This window comes from Lepeophtheirus salmonis, chromosome 4 (genome assembly GCF_016086655.4).
Source record: "Lepeophtheirus salmonis chromosome 4, UVic_Lsal_1.4, whole genome shotgun sequence".
NCBI lineage: Eukaryota > Metazoa > Arthropoda > Copepoda > Siphonostomatoida > Caligidae > Lepeophtheirus > Lepeophtheirus salmonis.
In genome coordinates this window covers 18,955,038-18,965,869 of record NC_052134.2, presented here as the reverse complement: position 1 = coordinate 18,965,869, position 10,832 = coordinate 18,955,038, and positions in this window count along the sequence as shown.

The following is a 10,832-nucleotide window of genomic DNA, read 5'->3' as shown; positions in this document are numbered from 1 at the left end:
GATAGAAAAGAAAATATTGTACAAGGACTACTAAAATTAAATTTTACATCTTGAAAACTTCCTTTGCAAAAAGATTCTGAATAAAATCCCGATATCATCATCCTCACTTCAAGAGCAAATTAAGATAGGATACTCGGCTAAGCTTTTTGGTCTTCCTATATGTAATCTTATCCAGTATTTTAGGTTGAAAACAAACAATTTTATCTTAAATTATATATAAGTATAATCTGCGTTAGAGTAAGGTATAGGGATATGAACATTGACTAAATTCCAGAGTGTAAATAACCCTTCCCCCCCTCAAAAAAAAACATAAAGAACAAACAAACAAAAAACAACAACCACAAAAAAACAGGTATATGTTATTTAGAGCAAGATATGAATGCTGTTATTAATTATTCTTGCATATTTTGAATGTTCTAACGTATCAGCAAGCTATATAGATTACAGTGATCCCTGTGAGCATTTGTAAAGTTATCATTATTTTTTTAACTAGGCAAGGGTTTCTACAGGATTATATATATATATATATATTTTTTTTTTTTTGGGGGGTCAAATTAAATTTTTGAATCAATTATTACCATATTTTTTTTCCTATTATTCATCCTCAACCAAAACAGACGAACATAATTATTACTGAATCCATTAATTTAATCAATTAGATTAAAAAAATATGTTAGAGGTCATTTCATTATAAAAATGACTCCTACTAAAAAAATGTTGTTAGAATTTAAATTATATAGTTTAAAATTTAATTATAGGTGTATAAACTTTCCCAAAATAAAGGTCATAAAAAGGTCACACAGGTCAACATAATTTGCACTATTTTGTTTATTTGAGTAAGCTATATGCATGCATTCAATTTTTGTTTTGTATCAAATAAATCGTTTGGTTTTGATACACTAATGAAAATATATGTATATAGGTGGAAAGCTACAAATTATGTTCTTACACTTATCGTTCTTTCGAAACACGTGGATACATAATTCCCAAAAAAATAATGTGGATTTTAATATTCTATTGAAAAAAAACCTAAAAAGAGAACTATGTCAATCATTAATTTTTTCTCCGCCAGAAGGTTCGGTGTAGTAAAGTCGTCATTCGACAAAGTGTCAATTCTACAAAATGGTCACTTGCCAAACTGTCTTTGGGCGAAGTGCCTGAGGACGAAATATAAACCATACACATTTTTAGAAAGTTTAAAACTGAAAAATGATAGAAAGTACTACCGGATGGGTCAAAGAAGATTTATCTTTCAAAGAATAAGAATTTGGAATGTCTATTCAAGTACAAGATTGTACTTAGATTGTACAAGCTGCAATTTCTTTCTCTTAAAATACATTATTGATATTCAACATTGATCATTCTAACTACCAACTATTAATGAATACTAGCATTCATTTAGATTTATAAAAATTACGTGATTATTATGTATTTATGAGTAATATAATTAGTGGCATTTGAACTTAATAATGTGCCGAAGAATACTTGTATTTTTTTAATACTTATTAAATAGTCAAAATAAAACTATTGATTTATGGGACATACATGAAATATTCAAGTAATCCTTTTAACAAATAATGTATATCCGATATAATTAAGATAATTTTTTTGTGTTTTTGTGTGTGATGTAAATCCCCCACATAGAAACTCAATGATAAAAACGCATTTATTTATTTTTAAAAAAAGGAATGATACAGACTTTAGACATAAAATCAGAGTTGTTTATAATTTTGAGTTACATAAGTAAGGATACGTTTTATTCTAATCAAACTACATAGATTCCTGGGCGATGGAGGGCAAGTTTGCTTCTTTACTTATAAGCTGATTTATTTTTATAAAACCAGTTGGATTCTCCCTTATCTCATTTTTTTTTTGAGGTATGGGTTGTAGATTCGAAAATGCACCAAAAAAATCAAAAAAAGACAAATGATTGTATTTTGACTGAATAAGCTCTTCATCGATTTTACTTTGCAATATTGTGTCATCATCTTTTCTTTTTTTTTTAAATACAAAGTTGCATGTATCAGCCAATGAATTAATCGGAAGTTTATTGTGTTCTAAGGGCAATTTACAATTGGTCTATATATTCTTTCAAGTGTGAATCATAATATTGTACATATTTTTCAGGGTTTTTTGGAACTTGTTTGTATATTATTTATAGATGAGTCATAGTTCCTTCCTTCAAATATACTTACATAGTTTTCCAGCTGTATACAAATCCTGATATATGTTTGTGTTCACTGTACAGGTTACAATTTTGTACAAGTTGGAACCTAAAAAAGCAAAAAAAATTATATAAGTTGCAACCAAAAACGAAATGAATAATTTTAAATGAAAGACTACCACGAACAAGCTATCTTGAAGATAATCAATTAAAAAGATTTTATTCATATTTAGCGTGTTTATGTTAAAATTCTAAACTAAAACTATCTACTATAATTATACTATGATAAATTTCTATTGTAAAGCCACCTTATATACAACATTTATGTTGTTTTTTGTCGATTGTATTTCAATATAATCAAACCTACACCCCTTTTGGACACTCTCGAAAATCCAACATATACTGATTTTGGTAAATATAAAGCAAGTTTTTCAAAAGATTGAACTTGTGATTTATTTATTATTATTGACATTGCTAGCTTGTCATATTCCTTCTTCAACTATAAGAAAGATTGAAGATACATACTAAGATTAAATTGGTAATTCTCTTATTTCTTCATTTAACTAAATCCCTTTTTTATTTCCTTTTCAAGATAAGCTTGCTTTTCCTTATTCAGTCAATACAATAATTTGTCTTTTTTTGATTTTTTTGGTGGATTTTCGAATCTGCAACCCATACCTCAAAAAAACTTTGAGGCAAGGGAGAATCCAACTGCTTTTATAAAAATAAATCAGCTTATAAGTGAAGAAGCAAACTTGTTCTCCATTGCCCAGGAATCTAGTTTGATTAGAATAAAACGTATCCTTACTTATGTAACTCAGAATTATAAACAACTCTGATTTTATGTCTAAAGTCTGTATCCGTCCTTTTTTTTAAATAAATAAATACTTTTTTATCATTGAGTTTCTATGTGGGGGATTTATATCACACACAAAAACACAAATAAATTATCTTAATTATATCGGCTATACATTATTTGACAACCTGAGCAAACTTTTACTCCTCCTGAGTCTCAATCACGTTAGACGTCAGAGATTACTTAACGACATTTATTAAGCACACAATAACAGATATTATTAATAAATTTGACCTCCATTTCTCTCGAGGACGGCCTTCAAGCGGCCATGGAAGGTGGAGCACACATTGACAATGTAGTCCCTTCTCATGAGCTTCCACTCCTTCTCCACGGAGGACTTCAGGTGGTGACATTGCTGTGGCGTCATTTGCAGGCATTGGACTTGTTTTACCACCATATAGATTAATCCAGAGGTTTCCGAGTCTTTTATGATCTTTCTGACCCTGTATACGATGTGCATCTTGATCCCAATAAACTTGACAATTTCAGGTGTGCTGTGGCCGATGGAAATCAAAGCAACAATCAGATTTACTTTTGCTTCCATTTTTGTTTACAGAAAGGATAGAGGCAATTGCAATTGATCATTCGAAAGCTTAAAAAGTAAGCTGTGGCTTGAAACATCAGACATTTATGAATGAATTACAACCGCTATACCTCGAAAAATTAATCATTAATAGTGGTACATCCATTTCGCACCAACCGGTAAGTAAGCAATGAGAATTGTAGTTTTTATTCTGATCTCTGTTAAAAGATATGTTGTCTATCTTGAGGTAATACACTCTATTTCACTAGAAACTATACATCATACTCGATGATAAATAGGACATTGACAAGTTTATCGAGAAATTTAGGAATATAGGTAGAGCATCAGTCACCAGATTTGCAATTTGTTATAAGTATTTAATAGTATGTTGGATAAAATACAGGGTAAATACTCAATTATCAAAAACTATCATATTACACTCAACTAAAAGTAAAGTGATTCTAGAATATGACTAAGTTTAGTGTAAACAGATCTTTTGACCTAAAAATAATTCCCAATCATCGTTAAAAACTTGAATGTGTCTCACATTCACATAAGTTTCTTTTATTTCTGAACTAAGTTCATTATTAGTTGACTGTATTATGGTAACTTTTGAAAACTAACGGTAGTTGAGTATTTACTTTTATTATTTTACTTGATTTAAGGTGATATACTGTTATATATTTTAAGAGATCTACAGACATAGCAAGTCTTTGGATAATTATTTTGATATATATCCGTGAATATAAATACTATTCCTTGCTGGTGTTGAAGATCATCTAGAGGAAGTTATATAGCAGGGAGATATCTCCATAATGTTTTCTATTTGCAATTCATATTAATCGACTTTCAGAAAAGAAAAAAAAATATGGTTGTTTCGGCTTTGTATGGATCGACTTAAAGGAGTGGAATTGTGTCAAATAAGGAAACAATTGATGTTCAAATATATTTTTTCAAGACAAAGTTTTTCATTCATTTACATCTTAATACATTCATTTTTTTAACTTTTATTGATAGTATATCAATTTTATCTTTATCAACAAATTATTTGGTACAAGATACTTCCTCATCATCTTTGAGTAGTTTAATAGAATGCATAACTCATCATTTTGCGCAGCTTCATTTTTCAAGTTTTAATCTACTTGTTTTCTATTATAAGAGATGTAAATAAATAATTTCATTGTGTATTTTAGTCTATATTAATTTAGTAATATAACAAAGAAGTCGAGAAAATTTGAACTAACAGTCCTTCTTTTTTAATATTCCATTCTATAATATTTAATTTTGTAAATCGAAACAAACCGTGGCAACTATTTATTGTTAAAATACAGCCGATATACACTATTAGCTAATTGATAATACTAAAATAATTATTTTTTGCAAGCAAACAGCAAAATTAATTTAATAAGCAATATAATAGTGTATAATAAGAAATATCTTATTATCTTTATTAAAAGTATATCTTAATATATGAGATAAATAATTTTTTTATTTTAAATTACCAATCCTTCAACAATGTGATCCTCCCTTTCAACAAGTATATACTATAATTATATGATACAAGTTTCATTAAGAGTCTGGATGTTGTAAGTCTTTAAATTTGTATTTTTAAACAAGTGAGACATTAAACCTGATTAAATATCCACTATTTATTTGTAAGATATGTAGAAGAAGAAAATTCATTTTATTAACCTCCAAATTTGCCATTAGGCAAAATTCATACTTGATTAGGATCCCGCTACTTAAGTTAAAAATCAATTCATCAAAAATTACAAAGTTTTATTTTTAACTCTCAATTTACAAATTTGTAAATAACCAATGGAAAACTAAAATTATTTATTTATTGAAGTCGGAAAGCTAGAAATATATTTTATAGCCAGATAATAGTTATATTATTTATTAAAATAAATTAAATATTTTAAAAAACTACACATTTTAATTTATAATTTTTGTAAATTCAATAAGAATAGTTTCAAACCTGGGGCTAAAACACTTTGATTTATGGTAATTCCGTTATTATTACAATATTTATCAGATATAAAATAAGGATATATTAGTATTCAGAATCTTCGAAGAAAGGATAATTGTGGATTACATTGATATTTTCTTCTTGTATTACAGAATATTATTTTAAGTCAATATAATCATGGAAGATACAAAAGTATGCAAATATTATGAGTCTAAATAACTAGGAGACTTGAAAAATAATGTACTAAAATAGACAAAACTCCTTTAGTCCATGTCGAAAGCTGAATAAGGCTCATCAAAAGTGGGAAAAAATCCTTAAAATGTGTTATATATAAATGTATATATGTCTATTATTGTTATTGTTAAATACTTCTTGTCGCGTTTCGTATAGAAATAGATGTGTGATACGCACATACCTTGGTAGAAGTCTCTCGTATTTATTCTAGGAATATATCGGTGATAGGATCGGATAAAACATGGTCCAGTTGGCAGCCCTAATCGAACTCAGAAGAAAATCCTAGGCAACGTGAGACTAGAGTTTCCGAAAATGACCAAAATAGATCAAACAAATCCATTTATCGATTTTCGAAGATTTAGAGGTGCGTAAATAAGATCATTTGACGCACAAATAAAGAACATCGAAAAGCTCATGGAGGAAGATGTCCCAAATACTTTTCAAATTAAGAACATTGGAAATAAAAAGGAAAGCTTCCGAGAAAATTAAGGAGAAAACAGAGGAACTAGTGTGCTTCTTGAGGAATCTTCTACGGAATACGAACTTGAAGTCAAAAAGTCTATTGACATAGAAAATTAATTAATTAATATTGAAGCTCAAGTAGATGAATATTTAGAAAGCAACTCACCTGAAAAAATGAGCGATTCCACGAGACACGATTCTCCTAAAGTAAAGTTCACATACAGTCCCAAAATCAAATGGAGATGGAATCACTTCCTAAAGTGGTTAGAGACTTTGGAATAATTACATTCGTTTGACCCAAAGGTGTACAAAAACCAAGGGAATAACAAATTTCTATATTTTGGACTTGTTGTTCCACAGAATTCATTACAAATACTCGCCGTATTGTGGATATCCCAACAAATATAAGGAAATCCCTCGAAGTGTTAAATTCTATTCAGAAATTAAAAAATAATAAATTACCAATTGGGATAATGGATGCCAATGGAAATCATGAAGTGTAAGCTGTAGTCACGTGTGATAGTGGAGTGATGGTTTCTATTGCTGGATCTAAAGTATTTAAAAAAATCAAATTTTGTTCGCAAAAGGTCAACCATTAGGCATCAAGAGCCTGAGACCAATAATGCACGGTAAAATTAAAAATTGGAAAATCAGTTATTAGAGGAATTTTCAAGTGTATACTCATGTGAACATAAATTAAAAGAAATGCCTTTACCACCAATGAAAATAGAACTATTGAAAAATACGAAGCCATTTGCACTGCAATGCCTTTTTTTTTATATTGTGGACAGGTGAAACACATGCTGGATGATATGGTCAAAAAGGATGTGATCGTTAAAACCGAAGATGAAATAACAGAGTGGTGCCACCCCATAGTTACTGTACCTAAACATAATGGTAAAGTGTTATTAACAGTTGACTTAATTTAACTCACAGGTTAACAGATTATTTCATCCTATGAAAACTCAAAAGGAAGCCGTTTCTGAAATGAATCCGAAGTCCCAGTTTTTTACTAAATTTGACACAGTACATTGTCATCCGCATATGCCCTCATAAGAGACAACAAAGAAAATAGCAACGTTTATTACTCCATACGGAAGATATTACTTGAAGATAACTCCTATAGGATTTATTTCCACGGGAGATACGTATAATAGTCGTTGTGACATAGCATCATAAGGCATTCATAAAGTAGTCGAGGATATCTTCTTTGACGACAAAGATCTTGAGAATTAGATTAAGAGAGTAAGAAGAGTCCTAAACAGATGCAAGGAATTTCGAATCACATGAACTCTAGAGAAATTTTAATATGCAAAAGAAAAAGTTGATTTTGTCTGTTAAAAAATCAATAAGAATGGAAATGCCATCAACGAAGATAAATTGAAAGCTATCAGCAAATTTCCAAATCCTACAAACAGAACAAAATAAGATCATTTATGGGTATGGCTAATTAATTAACATATTTTACTCCAAAATGGAACAAAGTGGCCGAACCATCGAGAGACTTGTTGAAGACAAACCATGAATTCAAATGGGAGTTAGTTCACTCACATGCAATGAGCAATATGAAAGATATTTTACTTAAGCCACAAATCCTAGCAATGTTTGATCGGTTGAGAGAAATACGTTTAGAGATAGACGTATCAAGAGTCAAAGGTATTGGATTCAATTTAATACAAAGGCATGGATAAAGATGGAAACGAATTGAATTGTTTCGAGATGTATGACTGAAAAAGAATCAAGATATGGGATGATCTAGTTAGAGGCCTTTGACATTAAAAAATGTTACATTTACCTTAGTGGACTAACACGTATCGAAGTAATAACAGATCATCATTCTCTCTCCAATATATTCAATAACTATTCTTTAAACCAAATCGTAACCCCGAAAGTACAGAAGAATAGAATGTGCCTTCAACATTACCAGTTCAAAGTATCATGGATAAAAGGAAAAGATCATATTATTACAGATGGGTTTTTTTGTTTTTTTTTTAGTTCATGTAGATGATCCTGAAAGAGAAAATCATATTATTGCAGATGTTTTTGTTTTTTTTGGTTTGTTTTTTTAGTTCTTGTAGATGATCCTGGAAGAGAAGATGAGTAATTAGAAAGTGGAATGAAAGACAAGATTAGATTTTCAATAATTAGCATTGTTATAATACAGAATAAAAACATTATATATTGGTTTCGTGGATCCAATCATTGAAGATATACGAAATATAAAAAAAGCAGACTCGTACAATTCGCAAAATTTGTTCTGAAAGAAAAAGGAAGAGTAGAAAATCATTACGTAAGATTATTTACACAAATGATCGAAGACTTAGATGTTGAAGACAGTTGAGTATTGAGAAGAACACGAATTGTTGTCCCTAAAGCGTGCCAAAAAGACATTCTTGCTAAACTACATTTGTCGCACCAAGGAATGACGAAAATCAAAAGAAGAGCAAGAAAGTCAACATTATGGCCAGAAATGAACAATGAAATTGACATGATTATTGAAAACTGTGAAACTTGCCAAGGAAAAGCACCTTCACAATGCCAAGAGAGTTTAAAACCTGATGACATACCACAGCCAATATTTGAATCCATATCTACAGATTTGTTTTTGTTAAACGGAAAATCTTACCTGGTATGTGTGAATGCATTATGAGGATACACAGTAATTGAAGAATATAAAAAGACCCAAATACCGAGATAATTATTGAGACAATTTCACAATGGTTAACTAATTTTAGATATCCAAAGAATCCGGGATCAGATAAAGGTGCAATTCTTCTCATCCCATATGTTCCAAGAATTTTTACAAAAAAATTGAATCATTTAGTCTCCATCAAGTCCATACACTCCCCAAAGGAAAGGAATGGCTAAGGGCGACGAGCCGGTAGAAAATAAGATAAGTGTGGAACAAAACAATCGATTTGGATGAATTTAAAGATGGGCTTTCAGAGTATAGAAATACACCCTGCGAGTGCGGATACTCTCCCAATCAAGTAGTTCATGGACAGAACCTTAGATCAAAAATTCTAGCACACAGTAGTGCACTGAAGAAATTAGTTCATGACATTCCAAATATATTGCATAATATCCGCAATAAATCCAAATTCTATTATAACACCGGTACTAAGAATTTATGTAGATTTTATAGTGGTAGTCGAGTTCGAATACAAAATCCTGCAACAAAATTATGGGATAAATTTGGAAGGATTATTAAATGACATAATCGAACTTACTAAATACGTCTATAAAATGGTCCATGACTAAAATATTTTGATCAGATTTATTTTGAGAACATATCAAATCTATAGTTATAATATAGGCTCGTAGACTTTAAGCTTTTTATGAGTTCAGTATAAAGTAGTTTTCGAGTTGCTAGTCTTAGCTATCGATTCCAAGTCAAGTCGAGTCTGCTCCACACTTTTTTTCAATTTTTGGACATATTTAGTTGTGCGTCCGACCTTAGAAAGTATTTAATTCCTTTGTTTTAATGGAAGACACATTTTTTAGCAAAACATTTGTTTTTTTTTTATATTATTTACCTAAATAGTGTACATTACAGATTTTTTGAATTTAACAAGTTTATTTGAATGAAATATTGAAATCCACAATATTTTTATGGGAATTATGTATCCACGTTTTTCGAAAGAACGATAAGTGTAAGAAAATAAATTGTAGCTTTCCACCTATATACATATATTTTCATTAGTGTATCACAACCAAACAAATCATTTTATACAAAACAAAATTTAAATGCATGCATATAGCTTACTCAAATAAACAAAATAGTGCAAATTTACTTGACCTGTGTGACCTTTTGTATGACCTTTATTTAAGTAAAGTTCATACAACTATAATTAAATTTTAAAATGTATAATTTAAAATCTAATAACATTTTTTTTAGTAGGAGTCATTTTTATAATAAAATGACCTCTGACAACTTTTTATTATTAAATTGATTAAATTAATGGATTCAGCCTTGTGTATTTATGATTCGAACAAGAAACTTGCAGTCTTGATGATGGACAATCTGAAGAATACCTTTTAATTTATCTTTATAAAGTTTACATTTTTTCTATTGAGAATGACTCCTTATGAACATCCCATATATATATATATATATATTGATTAGACTAAGCAGGTACATTTTGATATAATATTTTCAGTCATTGTAATCTTCCTCTAAAATAATTTTAGGAAACTATTAAGAAAGGATCCAATTATATGGCAAATCTCTTATATCATGAATTTCTGGATATAAGTGGTGCTCTGCATCTTGAAATTCAATGTGATAATTATGGGTTAGAAAATAAGAATAAGATGGGAAGTTCATCAACAATTAATTTACTTTACAAAAGCCAGAATATAAATAATATAATTATGGATTTTGTAGCATTTAAAGATATTGGTGATGCATATGTTGAAGTTCTTTACACTGTTTTGCTGAAAATCCTTCAAAGTTTTTTCTAGACCGCAGCATCGGCTTAATTTCCAAATCTTATAATTATCAACAAAAAATTGTATTTGCGAAAGATTTAGTAGAAGTTGTTGTCAAAACATTTACTAAATTCTATATAATATCTTCAAGAAGATTGGATACTCAAAAATTTAATTTAATTTATTGTAGGAA